Source organism: Plectropomus leopardus, chromosome 4 (genome assembly GCF_026936395.1).
Source record: "Plectropomus leopardus strain MGB_pleo_1.0 chromosome 4, ASM2693639v1, whole genome shotgun sequence".
In the NCBI taxonomy this organism is placed as follows: Eukaryota; Metazoa; Chordata; class Actinopteri; order Perciformes; family Serranidae; genus Plectropomus; species Plectropomus leopardus.
The window spans coordinates 17,363,820-17,381,735 of record NC_142179.1 but is presented as its reverse complement, the minus strand read 5'-3'; the positions used below and the strand labels follow the sequence as shown (position 1 = coordinate 17,381,735).

Genomic DNA, 17,916 nt, shown 5'->3' with positions numbered 1-17,916 from the left:
GACTGTTTGAGTCCCTCCTCGGGCTACTTTTTACTGCAGAGTCACTGAGCGGTGGACTCATTCCAGACACTTGAGCTGGGAGTGGGTACATGGTGGACCCCCCTGCACTGAAATGTGTTCAGAGCAGCCTTTGACGTTGCAGGAGGGAGTTGCACATGTTGTGCGTCCAGTCGCTTCCTAGAACTGTCCCAAATAAAAACATGCTGATTTGTGGCTTGTGTGTTTAGTGCTCGTAGCTTAAAGTAATAAGAGCGTCAGTGTCTGACTGGAGGCTCTGCAGAGAACGACTGTGTTTTCCTTGTTGAGAGACAGGCAGACATCATTTACTCACTCAGTGATAGTAACCGGCCAAATGTGTTTGCTTCTGGCAATATAACAAGAAATAAAAAAAACAGTTTACGTCTTTTTCTGTTGAGCACGGTCATCGCAAAGACTGTTTTTAAAAAAAAAACAAATCATGTGTCCAGTACTTCTGTGATGTGAAAAAATAGATGACTGCCAGCCTCGTCATTTAGGCTGTTCTCTGTTGTTATAAGTATTTGTCGTGGTTTATTCTCCAGTTTTTCAGGTGCTCCTAGTTAGTATTTTAGTTTGAAACAACCCAAAAATAAGCAAGAAATCAATGAAACATATAGGAAAAGTATCTGAAGATTAGTATTATAAAAAAGAAAAAAAAGGAAATAACCTAGAAAATGTGCTTATACAAATCCTCTAACAGAATTTCAAACATAATTCTGATAATTATATAGATTTCCTGTAGCTTTTCTCCTTTTCCCTAAACATTTTTTCCTAGCTTTTTTAAAAATAATTTTCAAAATCTTTTAATTTCTTACAATTTGTACTACGTTTCAACCACGTTTCACATTGTCTTATGCACTTTTTTCCCCCATATTTTCAAAAGAAATTGCACCAATTTGCTCAATGTTCAAAGATTTTAATTCTTGTGAAAAGTGTCTAAAAGCAGAAGAAGTTACGTCACACTATGTTCCAAAGGGCTAAGTTAACGCTATATTGTGAGTATTTTCACTGCTTTACCTTTTGCAATCAGTTATTTTATCTGTGTTATTGTGTGACTTTGGTGCTTGAAGGGGTTAGTTTTGATTCACCAAAGTCACACTACAACACAAACTGATTAAGCGGTGGTAAACCAGCAGCTCCTGTGCTCACTGAGCCAAAATTATTGTTTTTCTCATTGTAGTCTGGTGGCTTTGAACAGAGCATACTTGTAGAACTAAAGCCATTGACGACATCCCTGTTAGAACAGACCGTCAGGTTGAGTTGGGGGAAAAAATAGATACAGTATAGTATCACTATATTTTTTTGCGTTGCAATATCATATTGATACACAGATGCCAAGTATTAATTTTTGTGTTGCTTTTAAAGAAAATTTAATCTTGACACAGATGCTGACAAAGTTTTCGTTTTGGGACAGAATTTGCAGTTAAAAAAAGTAATGTATCACAATATATGTTATTATGATACGCATACGATACTACAATAATGATCATATCACAGCACATTTAAAATCACAAGGTAGGTGGCTAATAATAATAAATTTTGCTGCTGATCCACGCCCACAGGGGCACATGGTACCGTGGCTTCTCCAAACTGGGGGCGTACTGAATGACATGTACTGCAGATTATACACTGATTACGGATAAATGAAACATAAAACAGCACTTTACAGATCCAAACTATCCCTTTAAGGTTTTTTTTTTCCCACCCCTATCCGTCTCTCAGCGAGGATCTCACCACCTGTTCGCTCCACATGTAAAGCATCAGCAGTCAGTCCCAGAATGTCACACCCATCCTATGTTCTCCAGTGAGTCACTGCCAGGATCTCTAGCAAAGTGGAGAGTGGGAATTTCTTAATGAGTCATGATCACTGTTATGGTATTTGTGTCTGTGTGTGTGTGTGTGTGTGTATGTGTGTGCGCGCGTGCTTGTGCTGGGCGGCTGAGGATGAGCAGAGCAGGTTTGGGTAGATATTTTTTACCATCTGCGTGGGTCATAGCAGAACAAGAGTCCATTTTGTGATCTGTAAACAAGGATTTTGCAACTCTGGGGACCTTTTTTTTTTCCAAACCAGCACTCCAAATAACAAATAACACAGCCACTTGAAACCATACTGTTACATAACAGAAACAACACAACTATAACTTCAGAGAGCTTAGCTAACCTGTCAAAACCAACCTGGAAAGAGAAAATGAAAGAGGAGGGGGAAGTTGGAATTTTTTTGTGTGTGTTTTTAGTTCATGGGTTTTACCAAGGAGTGTCTATGAACTGTGCTGTTTTGAATTATTCTAACCACACCCAGGATTAACTACTAAAAATAGCATGGATATAATGAGGTGAAAGAGGACACAGGGTTATTTATTTTGACCTTGTGTGAGGAGTAACACATCCCTGATAACTTATATGAGTGGGAAAATTAATCTGACTTCACCCACATCTCTATAACTCTTCTTTCTTTCCAACCTGTTCCCTAAATTAACCTACATTTCCTCCTGCAGGAATGTTAACATCTTTATTGACGGTAATTGTGAAGTATATGGTGTAGGTGTTTCTGGGTCTCGGTGCCTGGAACAAGTCGAGGCTTGTCGCAGCACAGTGTAAAGCACGACACTGGAGGTTAACTGTGCCATCAGCTCTGTGCTGAACTAGATGTTGACATAATGAGGGAGAGATTAAAAAGGGTGCAGAGAGAGAAAGGACTGTAGCTGAGATGAGCTGTAGGAAGTCTGTGTTAAAAAGATTTTCTAGAAAAGTCACTCCTCAGCTCAGCAGGGAGGGGGTGTAGTGAGTCAGAGGGTTGCCCATGAAGTCCCAGTCATGAAGTTAGCAGGAATCTACCCTGCTGCGCTGTCTTTGATACAGACTCCTTGGAAGCTCCACAAAGAGAGTAACTCTTTGTTTTTGTGTTTTAGGATGGAAAGGACACAGTGGATAGCATACAGATGCAAAAAGTATAAACCCCATGTGGTGCAAATACACAGATAAATGCTTTAATAATCTCTAATGTTCTGTTTTGTAACAACTCCAAAAAACATACACAAATGATAGGTTTGCATTTTTCAGTTTCGTTTTAAAGATCCATTGTGATTTATGGAGATATACTGACAGAAGTGGAATATAATATAATAAGTATGTTTTCTTAAGTGTTGTAAAATCATCTGACAATAAGAATCGGCATGTCTTCAATATCTTAGGGAGCGGGTCCTCGTTCATGGACATTACCATTACTATCTCTACAATAGGCCATAATAAACAAACCAAACACTGGCTCTAGGTAAGGCCATTCGTGGAGGCCACCATAATTAGCAGCCCCTCTGCAACAGGAGCGTCGGAAAACCACAGATTTTTAATTTGAAACGGCTTTATACAGTATTTTTACAAGTTTAAATCATCAGGTCAGTTTGTTTTGGAGAGTAAGAGACCTCTGTGGACTACTCAGCTTCCGGCAAAGACCTCCAGAATGTTTGGATCTAGAAAAAATGTGAACACACATTAGCAGGTGCTGGGATAGCAGCCCGTCTCCGACATGAGAAACAGTGTTGGAGAAACATTGATTTGTAACTTGAAACTGCTTTATTCATTGACAATGTTTTAATCACCTGCTCAGTTTGTTTCAGCCTGTTCTTGTTCCAAACTCTTAAAATACTGCTGCTTTGAAAGTGCTTTTGGCGTAAGTTTGCAATGTCAAACGGCACCTTTCGTGTGAGTATGAAACTCCGCTGGATGGTGTCAGGTGAGCACGTGGCCGGATAGAACCGGTCACAGTGTTATTGTACACTGGCGGGCGACCGGATGGCACCTGCTGCATTGGTATGATATGTGCACAGGCAGCATCACTTGAGAACACGGGTGGATGGCAGCTGTCGCGTCTGCATGAAACGTGGCAGACAGCGTCAAGTTGAAAAGCTGCCGATAATGACATAATATAATGAGGTGATGGATGGGTCCAGCAAACCCTGGACTTTCGTGCAGGAGTCTGGTGTTTGCCTCCCATCTGAATGTGATGGCTTTTTCTAAACCTTATTGTGTGCCCTCTTTCCCTAATCTTAACCATCCATTTGTTGACATCCCAGCATTAGTTGCCATGTGTTATTGTTGTCAAAACATAATGACGTGCAGCGTCATCCCACCATGTGCATTTGTTGACATCATTGTAACGGCATCCCAGATAGTAACAGCAGACACAGATGGATACCCAAAACATAATAAGATTTTTATAACTTCAGTTCATTCTAATTTTCTGATAACGAGTAAGACCTCTAGACCCAAACATAAATAAAGTCCCTGTATAACATACTGAATGGTCCTTTGTCTGTGAATGCATTTTTGGCCAACAAAGGGATATATGTATTTGGTTGTGCATAGATTATTTAACACATTAATCATGAAATATTTCTTTTATTTATCTAAAAACGCTTTATGGTCATATTTTTGTCACTGTTACCATCATGTGTGAACTCAGTTTGTGGCAAAGGGAAGATTTTAGAGCTGTAAGATTCAACTATCGATTAGTCAATCCATTGAAGATTAATCTGCAACCGTATTGATCATTAATAATTTCATTCGTTGCTCCTGTCATTTTTAGAGCAAGTGTCAAACATTTGATGGTTATAGCTTATTAAAAAAATTAAAATTTACATTTTTTTGTCACTAATCATACTAAATGATGTGTGATACAGTAAATGAGTCTCTGGGGTTTGAACTGTTGGTTGGACAAAAGAAGCAATTCAAAGACGCCACTTCAGGCTCTGGGATATTGTGATTAGTATTTTATTTACAATTTTTCAACACTTACAAATAATCAATTAATTCTGAAACTAGTCTGCAGATTTATCAATAATTAAAATAATAATTAGTTGCAGCCCTAGATGACATGCAGAAGTGGGGTCTGTGTTAACCCAGACAATTAGCAATTTAAGTCATCAAAACACAAGAGTTAGATGTATGAGTGCACACCACTCACAGTCCTCACTCATCATGCACAAGTCTTCACATTATGGCTTATTTTTCGTAGCCTTTTTGGCAGTGCTCCCAGCCCAGCCTACTTCTGTCCTGTCTATATTTAGGGCTGAAGAATGCCCTGTTGGAAAGCTGTCCTACATTAAATAAGCTCCTCCATCTCTGAATACCTGCAGGTGAACTTGCCTCACACACCTTTCCTTTCCCTGTGCCTCCATCCGTCCGTCTCCACGTGCCACTCAATCCATCTTAGTTCAGATCAGGTTGTACTGACACGACAGACAGGCAGAATAACGCTACAGCACATCCACAAGAGCAGCAACAAAGGAGACAGTTATGAATAAGAAATTATTGTGTCTTTTAACATTTTATTACTCTATTTATCTGTATGTCATTGTCTGTCTGCCACATTCTCTTTCTACTTTTCCCCATCTTCCTCTCTCCCTGTCCTTGGTCGCCATGGCAGCAGGAGATGCTGTCATGTGCTGTAGGGTCAACATTGTTGCGTCTTTGTTATGGACTAATTCATTGGCTGAGGACTCAGCGAATAGTTAACTCCCACCATAATTTATTATTATTGTTTTTTAAAGGCAACATGTAGATATAGTTGAACTTATACAGTATATATATAACCAAATACCTGACACGTTTACCCAACTTTCATTGTGATTTTTTCCAGTTTCCATGTTACAGACATAGAACTGATTTTTTTAGTAATAAAGACTTTTGACTGGACAAAACAAGGCGTTTTATAATATTTTGGGCCAGGGCTTTAGCACGAATCAAGTCCAGTCTTAGTCTCGAGTCCGGTCTCAGGACCACCTTTCTTGAGTCTTAAACTTGTCTTGGTCTCGTGCCTTGTCTTGGCTATTGGCAACTGGTCATTAAGCACTCATCGTTTTGGTCATCAGACCGTCATGGGATTGAGTAGGGATCAGTTGCACACACACAGGAAAAAAAACCCTCCATCTGTGTCCTCTTCTCTGGAATTGCAATTTTGCAAACACTGCTGGCTCTGATCTCAGATCTTGCCGTCACAGTTTTCTAACAGTAACCTCACTTACAGCAAGTCACTTGATACCTCGGCTAATGTTAGATGTTAAAATTCCTCCATAATTAATTTTAGCATCTGGAACAGGACTTGATTTGCTCTAGATTCAGTCTTGACTTCAGCTGCCACTGGACTTGGTCTCAGATTTTACCTTGAACTGGTCTTGGATTTGACTTTAATTATGCTGGTCTTGACTTGGGCTCTCATAACTTATGACAAGCATTTTATCTTCATCATGCTTTCCAGGCACGGTGCATGTTCCCAAACAATAAAAACATGGAGGCAGCAGATAGAGGACTTTTATTTTGCTAAAATTATAGACATTTAAAATTAATGGATGCAGAAAAAGCACAAATGTGTGCATAAAAATAAATCACCAAATGCTAAAAAATAAAGAATTTGATGCTCAAATGTTCTGGCAGAGGACCCTGAATCCTCCTGTTTTTCATGTTTATGCCCCTGCATGAATAAATAACTGCTAGCTGTCAGATGTTAACATCTGCCTCCTTACGTCCTTAAAATCAGACTTTTCTGTGCTGTTTACTTCCGATTACATTTCTGTTCCCGAAAAACCTCATTGCCACGACACTTTGACCTGAGAGAGGACAGCCTCATATATTGAGGCACCTCAGTGCGGCTTTTTAGCGCCGAACTAATTTCAGTTAGTTCACCTGCTGACATGAACTGAACCCTCCAGAGTTCAAATACACTTCCACGAGTCATTGCCCGCTGAATGTCTGATTCCTCTGAGCCCTTCAGCCCTGGAACAGTTGGATCTATCAGCACTATCAATCTTTTTTAAACAGAGTTGAAATGGTGCTGGATCTGCACTGATTCACCACAGTACTGCACTTTAGTACTTGTTTGTTCTGATGCACTCGCAGTGCATTGCTATGGATAAGAGGAACACCTGCTGAATGTAAAATAAGAAGGTGGTGACTGAGAAAGTGGTGTTGGGAAAACGTGACCGATTACATAAGAGCCCCTGCAGCTAAAATAGAAAGGCAGGGTATTAACATGGGGATCACTGTGGTCTGAATCTGATACTGGTCTGGACTGCACTCCATGGTCTCTGCCTCGCTCTTTCTCTTTCTGTCTCACTAACACACACGTCCCAGATTGGACCAGAGGAGCTGTTAATTGTGTGTGTATGTGTGTGTGTAACTGTAAAAGTTGTCTATTGTGTGTGTGAGAGCACGTACGTGAGAGAGGAAGAGTGACTGCTGCTCTCCGAGCTCTCTGGCACAGAGACTTTCCACTTTGAGTCAGCTGTCAAAACAACACTCATATGAATAGAGGAGAATTAGCTGGCATGGCAGTGATTACAGCAACAAATACTCAAATATAACGCACACATACGAAAAACAACACACACACAGATATCCTCTTATAACACTCAATCTAATTAACAATCAGTGTTGAAAAGACAGTTGAGGAATAATTCGAAAAAAGTATACGTGCATGTAGACGCACACACACCTTCACTTACCTGCACGCTGGCTCCCAAACCACACACTCACTCCTTGTCACATTTTCAGATTTTTATTTGTTTGTTCATGTATTTATTGGAATTTTTGCCCTTATTTGACAGCCGACAGTGACGATAAAGACAGGAAATGTGGGGACATGCTGTGCATCTCCACCACCAGGAATCCCTCTTTGAGGCCTGTTTTAAACTGTCCTTACAGAAAGAGACGCCACATTATTCCAGTACAGGTACATTTGCTCAGTTGCTTTATTTCTAACATTAGTCTTGATTTATGTTAATGCAATGTCCCACTTTGGCCATTTTTATTTACCAAGTGATCTTTCTGTCAAACTCTAACATGTTGCCAGGTTTTCAGCCTCCAGTGCTCAAGACTGTGTGGATCATGGTTATTGATCATAGGGCTACATGTTTTCATATGCTGTTGCATATCAAAGCTCCTGAAAACTTGGGAGCACAAAGTACTGGTGTCCTTGAGGACTGTCTCCATCATATGTAACTCAAAGAACTTGAAGAAAAAGGTCATCACATGAGAGTAAAAAACCTCAGGCACTCAGGGTTTGAGCAGGAACAAATGCACTGTAAACAAATGCACTCTTGGAAGTCTCTCAGACATTTTGAACATGTTGGTGTTATTGTTTACTGCAAGTCTTTATGTGTAAATGTGATTTCATCAAGCAATGTAAGAGCAGCCCAGTCACCAAAATAAAATGTTGACATTCCTGCAAACCAAGGATATTTTACATTTGTACATTTCATACATGTGACGTAGTTCATATTAGCTGAGTTTCTCATCAGATGGATGGGATGGCAGATGGTGAAACGACTGTTGGAGACCAACAAAAGCAGTTATTTATTTTTATTTTTTCAAAGTTGAGCACATTTCCAGCCACGATTGTACTCACCTAGCCTTGTATTTTAAGCAAAAACATGATTTTTTTCTCACTAAACTAGTGTTGTTTGTGCCTAAGCCTATCCGCACATTAACTATAGAGTTGTCACTGCATGAAACCGAAAATTAAAACATAAAGAAGGTATATGCTACTTATAAAATGTGCACATTTAACATGTCCATGGTTTGCAGAATTATTATCCGAATTATTCGGAAACCAATCAATAACGAGCCCAACTGTTAACACCACTGTTGCTTCACTAGATCTTCAGTCTGTCACCGCTTCTCCACTAAAAATACTTCAAGCTGAGGAGATAATAAACAAGGATGGATCAGTTTCTCTGCAGCTACTCCACATGGGGCATTTCGGGTAACCTGGACAGCTGCTTTTGGTGGCTGTCCCAACACAAACACGCACAGGAGGTGTCCTGAAACTCAAGGAGAGGACTACAGCAGCGACACTCACAAACCCAGTGGCCATTTTCACTCTCAGATTAACCAGAAATTTGTTACTTCACAATCAGGAAACCAGGTGCTGGTCGTTTACAGTGTGCAAAGTTCCGGACTCTTTGATATTTAGATCCAGAGCTAATGGAAACCACAAACTACCTTTATCACCCATGTATGCGTCTCTGGTTTTATTACACCCTTTTCACTCTCACATGATAATATATATCACGGCTGTGAGAACTTTGGTTTAATGTAATCCATAAAACTAACATTAGATGAGACCTGGAGGAGCCAATCTGGGGTTTCAGTGACCTTCAGTGAAAGTCACATTTAACTAATAATAAAAGGTTAAAAAATGAATTAAAATAAAATAAAATAAAACACTACTACTAGTACTAATAATAATAATAATATAATAATAGTAATAATAATGATAATAATAATTATAATAATGATAATAACAAAATGATCACACTTTATTTAGCACCTTTCATACAAGAAATGCAGCACAAGGTGCTTTACAATATAAGTGCTTTTCATGAAAATAGACAAAATTAATATAAAACAGGCCATCAATGCAATTCAGTATGAAAGGACATTTAAAAACACTTTGAAACAAAAAATAAGTAATTTAAAAATTTTCATTTAAAAGTATAACACACAGTCGGCCCTGTGATAGACTGGCGACCTATCCAGGGTGTACCCCGCCTTCCACCCAATGACAGCTGGGATTGGCTCCAGCCCCCTCGCGACCCTTACGAGGACAAGCGGTTACAGAAAATGACTGACTGACTGAAGTATAACACACAGGTTTAGGCCTGCAACATCCCAATCAGAGCCTATACTTCCCGACAGTCACAGACTCACCCAAAAATGTCTTTCAGCTTGCCCCAGAACATCTTATCAAGATTTAACCTCACTTCAGCCCTCAGCTGCTCCAGAATCTACCATAGTCAGATTCACACAACTTTATTAATCCAGTCAGCTTGTTGTGTACACACGCTGTAACATGTAGACACATAAATGAATTAGTAATAAATACAAGTTTAAAAAAATATGCCAAGGAGTTCAATGTGATTAAGGAATCTATAAATAGAATGAAGTTAAGTTTGATTCTCAATAAAATAAATAAAAACAATTAGAAAAAGACAAATTTAAAAGACAGATCACAGGAAATGAAAGATTTCAAATGGCGGTTAGTCTGACAAGCAGGTAAAACTTAACATTTAAAGTGGAATACCATTCAGTTTTGGCCAAAGTATTTACACAAGGCATCATGCCAGGCTGTTCACACACACTGTTCATACATATCCCTACTAAAAGTAGTGCACCACATTTCACATATAACCCACGTAATCATGAGCCATGATATATGTATTATGTATAATCATGTAATCAAAAAGTAATGTAATCATGGGACCAAAGCCCTCATGTGAGCTAAAAATTAAGACCAAAAGCTCACACAAGGAGGCAGGTTGGAGAGTTGGTCAGACAAACACAGGACTTTCCACCAGGAGACAGTTGTTGTCACAGTTAGTGTCCTGATGACTTTTTGGAAATATTGAACTGAGTGTAACAGACTCATTAAGTTGCCTGTTAATGTAGAAAAAACTTGTACTCTTGGTCACTGATGAGTAATAGAACGAACTTGATGAGCCACAGTAGATCTTATATGAACATGTGAATTTAAAGACAATTTAAATAGAATCCGAGAAGCTCTTGGCACAGCACGAACACAGACAACGACACGCCAACAACTCAAAGCAACAGTAGAATCACTCAGCCTCATACAGCACATAATAGAGCTGTATCTATCACTGTAGTCTAAACATCTACATGGTCTTGCTCTTGCAGTATCTTCACATTCGGACACCCTGGAGTCAGTGAAGGACTCTAAGCTCTTCAACAACATCTAAACAAAGAACGTGTGAATCGCATATCTCCATACAGTTATTCATGATCACATTTACATACTTTCATTTGTAATAATTTTCTATGACATCTGCATTAGTGTCTGTTTTCACTCGGTCAGTTTACTATTTAGAGGATTGTGTTTCTGTTTACTGTGTTCCTGTGCTGCCTTTTCCCTTGTTTAGCCAGCACCTGTCCTACATCAGCCTTGTTGGTCCTTTCCTCAGTCAGAGTTTTTCTAAGCCAATCAGCCCCCTGCCTGATCTTCTCCTCATCACCTTATTCCCCTCACCTGAGCTTCTCCGCCCTGTTTCTCCACCTGGACTTCATCCTCTCATCAGTCTAGTTTGTATTTAAGTCCTGGTTTTCAGTTCAGGCTCTGTTAAATCCTTGATTTTGTTGCTGTTTTCCTGCTTTGACCTGTAATAAAGAGCAATCTTTTTTAAGTTCCTGTTTCCTGCAGTCGCCTGCATTTGGGTCTACCTGCACCACATCAAATAAACGGCTGTTTGGAACCGTGTGAAACCAAATGAATTTTGAGTTAAATTCAGGTATGTCTTCACCATGTTTCATTTCCTAAACCCATCCTATGTAACGTTACGTCAAGAACATAATGTCATTTGTGGAGTGTTAAATTTGTTTGACATCATATGAACTGCTATAATTTACATTGATCATGTAGCGTGTATTTGAGATAAACTTTGTGATTTCAACAACTGTCTTTTGATAGAAGAGTGTTGTAAACTGCACTCCTCACCTGTAAATGCCAAGGAAGTCCAGCAGAGATGCAATATTGCAAGATTTTTTATTAAAGTTTGACAAGGTCAAAATTCACTTTTTTCTGACCCTATACCAATCCCTTTGAGTCATATTTTACAAAATTTCAAAATTCTCAATTGCAAAACACCACACAGGCAGGATCAAACTGGAAACCATTAAAAAAAGGTGCAAAATGTGTTGAGACTGAACTTGTCCCAGGGGTGTATGGAAGCAGAAAAAGGTAGGAAGTAAGACAAGACAAGAGACATGAGGACAGTGACTTTAAGAATAAAATGGGAAACAGACAAACAAACAAACTATGACAAAACCTAGGATCCTGACACCTTTTGTAAACTTTTTTATTTTTAACTGAGGAAGGTTTTACGATTATTTTTTTTTGTGACTGACTTGTGGTTTAACTTTCATTGTGTTGTTTAATGTGAGTTTTGATTTTATGAACGTTCTTTAACCATTTGAAATGTGGCTATTTGGCCCTATGAGAACTGAGAAAATTGGTTTAATTTTTTTTTAAAACATGGGGATAAAGGCAATGACCAACTTGATAAGGAATGTCCCACAAATTTCAAGACATTTTACATAAAAAATAGTTTTAAAAAGAGGGAGGATTATTAGAAAATAATCACAAAAAACTATATCTATAATCATAAATATCTTTAGAATGTTATGTATATTTTAAATATAAAATTCATATTTTTGAAAGAAATCAAACCAATCTGCTCAGGTTTCATAGGGTTAAATTTGATTGTCACTGCATTGAGATACCCTATAGAATATGGAGTACTTACTGCAAAGTTGCAATTACAATTACAAGAAGCACATTTTATTACTGTTCACTGTACCACCTGTATCTGGCAAGGTAAGAGGCAGGTGAAATGACTCAGCAAACATGAGAAGATTATTATCAAGGTCTGTGTCAGTGGCCTTATCACGATAAGTTATCAAAAAGGGCTGGCCACATTCTGTTATATTACAGGATCCTGTTTAGGTTTTTATCTTTGACTAATAGAGAGCTTGTCAAGTTGAAAAACAAACCTGCTCCTGTCATGTTCTCTATTTGTTTGTCTTTGTTATTTCCTTCATTTCATCAAACGCTTTCATTTCCCTTTTTAGAATTCACCCTGGACAACAACAAATCCTCTCGATCAGTAAATGTTTGGCTGTGCCCACATTTGTTGCCAGTGCCAAACCATCTGCCACACTGACTCATCGGGCCTGCCCACGCTCTTCTGAGAATCCACCATTTCCACAAGGTAGCTCCTTTTCTGTCTAATCACCGTGTACTGTGTACCCTCCCCAGGATTTCACTGCGGCTCTGCAATCAAACGCAGACCTGAATATGTGGGCGCAAAGTGTTGCAGATAAAAGAGCAGTCATAGTCAGAACTGAATTACTGTATGAATACATAATGCAGATTTCTGTCAAAGCTCATCCAAATGTCCTCATTTATGGAATAAGGTTTCATTTTTTCTATTCTATTCTATTCTATTCTACTATATTTTAATGTAGTATACATGATATCATAAATTAAACTGATTAAATTTTATGTCTATGACTATTGTTATTTTATTAGTCTTTACCCCTCTACCTTCCTTCCTCTCTTCCTCTCCCTCTTCTCTTTCCTATGAAATCTACTTTAATTTTGTCGTTCTTTATGAAATCTATTGCGCGTCCATCCATCCTGATACCCACTCAGTCACTCTCCCTGAGGTTTCTCTTGTTTTTTGTTTTTTTCCCCCATTAAAGGTTATTTTTCCCTTAGTTTTTCCCTTATCCTATTTTATGATATAATTATGATATGTGATAATGGGCTTTATAAATAAAATTGGATATTCTGTTATATTCTATTCTTGTGCTTGCCTAGTATTGTCTAGTTTGCATGTTTGACAGTTTTGTCATACCTCCAGTGCCAAGGCACATAATGGCTTGCAGGTGTGAAAATGCACACACACACACACACACACACACACACACACACACACACACACACACACACACACACACACACACACACATACACAAGCACACAGTCTACTTTTCTCCCTTTCTGTCCTGGCACTTTTCAGCACTTGATAATTCACACAACGAGCAGCAACTGTGTTTGCTTTTCTCCTGAGCTGCCAGGGACGGACAGGGACAGATCCAGTGTCCAGAGGATAAACTAGATGCTCCAACCTGCTGGTGTCCATTACTCATGATCACACTGATACAGCTGATACCTCAGTCCAAGCCTTCACATCTCTCTTTCTGTCTCTCTTTCTCTCTCTCCATCCCTTCTTGTCTCTAAATTTAGCTCTCTGTGTTCCCTTGTTTCCATATTTTTACATGCAAACACAGATAGGCACAACTTGTGCCTTTAGTGGAGTTCCAACAATTTTAAACATGAAAGTTTGTTTGGATGTAGTACTAGCCTACATATGGGAAAAGTTTTTGCAAAGCATTTCAGGGGGTCTGGAGTTAAGAAAAAAGGAGCTTAACAAACCTTTGTAGGCTGCGCCTCATCTCCCCTTGAAGCTATTTGCCACCTCTAGCATAACATACCTGATTCTGGGTCTGAACTGTCTGTGATCAAGCTGTACTGTGGGTAATGCAGGCTCCAAGTTTTGACGAAGAAGAATAATTGTTACGCAGAAATACCACGCATATACCTTTTCCCAAACATAAACTTGTATTTATAAAGGATGAATGTGCAGTGAGAATGTGTGCACCTCACAGTTTTTTCAGATAAAGTGCACACAAAGTTTTAGCTGAGATAGCTGCAGGGATGATAAGAAGGAGATTAATTTGTTAGATGGAAAACAATGTTTTAAGGTTGTTTGCCAATTTTACTGATTGTTTTATTTAATATTTTTGGAGCTTACACTGTGCTCTGTAAAATGTCAATAAAAGGTGCGTTTATAAATTCAATCTTAGACTATTTATGTGTGATACATTTTTGCATTATTTTATACACACTTAATCTCCCTGTTAGTGATCATTTAATTTTATCATGTGGAGCATTTTGTAAAGTTAGTTTCCACATGAACGCTCTGAATGAATCATTGATTGTGCTTCTGACATTTATTAATAGTAATAACGATCGAGATTTCACTGTGACAATAATTTGCAGAGATGTGATGAATAAGTGGTGCTGACACTACAAATATCCACAGCCATGTGTAATGATGCAGTCTGGCACTTTTGGAGAACCTTGTTGATGCAATACAGTTGGTGAAATTGCCCTTTTTCTACTGTATTCCTCACTGGTGAGTGTAATGAATGGTGGAAGGGGACACGTGTCAATATGCAAATGCATGTTTAAGGGTGTTTCTACAAGTATTTATGGCGAACTGTGGGTGTGAAAATGAGGCTCATGCTTGTGCATCCAGCGCCAAAATCATTGAGATTTATAAAACAGAATCAGGTGTACGCGAGGCTTTATAAATATGTCAAAAAATAATGTGTATGCACTCTGCCTCTGTGTGTACCCACAGTTTTAGTTTGTGGATCTACACAGAGTTTTATGCATCTGACCCCAGACGTCCCTCTTCCCATCAACGCTCTCCAGCTCCTCCTGAAGCGTTCCCAGGCCAGATGAGATATATAATCCCTCCCGTGTGTTCTGGGCTGAGCCTTGAGACTCCTGCCGGTAAGACGCACCCAGAAAAGCCTCTAACGAGAGGCATCCTGAAGGAATCCCGATGAAAAGCCCAAACCACCTTAACTGGCCGCCTTCAAAGCAAAGGAGCAGCGGCTCTGGTCCGAGGTCCGCTCGGATGTCTGAGCTCCCTCCCCTGTCTCTAAGGCTAAGCTCAGCCAGCCTCCAGAGAAAACTCATTATGGCTGCTTGTATCTGTGATCTCATTCTTTTGGTCCCAGAGCTCATGACCATAGGGGAGGGTCCAAATGTTGATAGACCAGTAATCTGAAGCCTTGCCTTCTGGCTCAGCTCCTTCCTCACCTTGACGGTTCAGCACGACGCCCACATCACAGCTGATACTGAACTGTCTGTCCATGTCATGCTCCATTTTACCCTCACTCATGAACAAGACCCCGAGATACTTGAACTCATTCGCTTGGGGCAGTCACTCTCTCCCAACCCAGAGAGGGAAACCAATCGTTTTTGGCCTTGAACATGGAGGTGCTGACTCTCACCACAACTGCTTCACACTGCAAACTGCCGCAGTGCATGCTGAAGGTCATGGTGTGATGAAGCCAACAGAACCATATCATCTGCAAAGAGCACGGATGCAAGTCCCCAAACCCTCGTTATTTTTAAAGAAGTGCAATTCTATATCAGAGGAGACCTTTTCTATAAATAAAGGGGCTTGAATGGATTGGGGGGGGGTTAACCAAGAGTTGATCTGCTCACATGCCAGAATGAAAGGAGATTGTTGCCCATTAACGCACCTGTCAGTGAGCACTTCCCAATGCTACAGATTTTTCTATTGAAGCTTTGCTCTCTGTGACTGATGTGTCAGCACCTCAGAGGTCCTTAAGGTATGAAATCCTTTAGGCAAAATGCCAAAAATGAAAACAGCAGAGCCAGGACCAAACATCTGTCAGAGTTCAAATATGCATAGAAATGATGAGGAGGTTAAATTTTTAATTATAAGGATAACACCCATCATGTTCCCCTCCTTTCCTACTGTATAAAATCATCTCTAAGAGGTGAACTTTCTCTCTGTGAAAGAGGCACTTGCTCTGACTGAAGTGTTATCCTTCCTTTTAAAACATTGGGCATTAGGTGACACAAACAGCCGTGGACTTTAGAGTTACCAGCCTGCTCATTAAAACACACACACACACACATATACACACACTTGAATTACACCCTGTGAACCCTGAGCGGCATGTCTGCAATCAGCTCGTCTCATAGCCTCTCAGGTCATCTCAGTAACTTTAGCACTTGTCTCTCTCTCTCTCTTCTCTCTCTCTCTCTCTGTTTCACACACACGCGCATGCACACACACACACACACACACACACACACACAGAAAAAGAAACAGGAATGCCCTGAACTTTGCGCTGCACAGTGACAGAGCTTCATGGTAAAAACCCCTCTATCAACTCCCAGACTCCACATGAGCTCTCATTCACTTATTCGAGTTAATGCTTAATCAACTTGTACAGCACTGTAGCCGGGCCACAGCTGCTGCACAGTATTTAACAGATGCCGCGACATTTTACTGTAATATGATTTGCTTTGCTAACTACAAGTGAGTGAAGTCGATGTCCTGTACTTACAGCAGGGAATTTTCGCTCTACTGTCACATGGTATTGCTTCGCTGTCTGAAACTGTTTGGGAGAAACTGTTTTTAGGAAGCATTTCTGACTAAACACTGAGGTAATTTAGTAAGAAGAAGTAAAGATTTCAATTCAAAAGTCAACTTGGAAGGTTAGTGGACAGGGTATCAATTTTTATTTCCTCATAAGAACAGCATTACATGAACTTGGAACAAACACATTTCCATGAGCCTATATAGACATGAGTAAATCCTTTTTGGTTTTACCATTGGATTCAGCGCACACAGTGCAGGTGCACTGCAAGATCACTTAACGCTGTGCTCATGCTTTTAGGTTATTAGTATACTTATTAATACAGTCAGTTGCCTCTGCTGAGTACATTTTTTTCAAAACCGAAGCTCATTAAAACACACCTGTGTTCAATAATGGGACAGGAGCACCTATGGGGTCTTGCTGCATCAATGCAGAACTCACTCAGAAGCTGTCATATTAAAACCTAATTAATAACTTTGTTGCCAGGTAATGCAGACGTTTATGCCAGAGCCTCTCGCAACTGGTGAAAAACACCTGTTCTGAGGTTCTTCAGTTCAGTATATGAGTGGAATATATAGACTACTATCTTTGCAGAGTTTGTGACGTTTTCTAACTTCTGTCATGACAAACTGGACAGTTCAGTTCTTCTTATTAAATAATTCTAATCATTTTCCGAAAAGTAAATAAGCATAAATGCTGAGCTATTCCTTTAAGATAAGAGCACATTCACACAGTTACCTCATTTACTTCTGGGCACAGCTGGCTGACTTTCTCACAAAAGCTTCTTCTTCGCTGAGACTTGAAACAGATTTGCTGTTTTGTGGTTTCAACCTCGGCAAACCAAAGTGAACCAAACTTTGTCAGCGATATGTTGTTGCGTAAAATTATTCAACGCTCAGTCAACGTGCTATATTTATAAGTCTAAGCTCTGATTGTGTGTATCCCATGATGCTCTGAGGGGAGTCTCCCTTCAGTCAGAGCTGGAGCAGACGCATGTCTCCGACAGGAGGGGTGACCCACTTACAATGACTTCATTATTGTCTGCGTTTTATTAAATTAGATATAGCCAAGCTATGATAAAGAGTTACATCACAGTTAAGAAAAAATGCACATAGG

At 39.6% G+C, this 17,916-nt stretch overlaps 1 long non-coding RNA gene across 1 annotated transcript; it reads left to right on the top strand.

The window, feature by feature from the left end:
• Window positions 1–5,556: 5,556 nt before the first annotated feature.
• LOC148189753 (uncharacterized) lies at window positions 5,557–13,381 on the top strand. Its single transcript, XR_015776435.1, has 2 exons — window positions 5,557–11,315; window positions 12,655–13,381. It is a non-coding gene; the product is annotated as an uncharacterized LOC148189753 (long non-coding RNA).
• The last annotated feature ends 4,535 nt before the right edge of the window (window positions 13,382–17,916 follow it).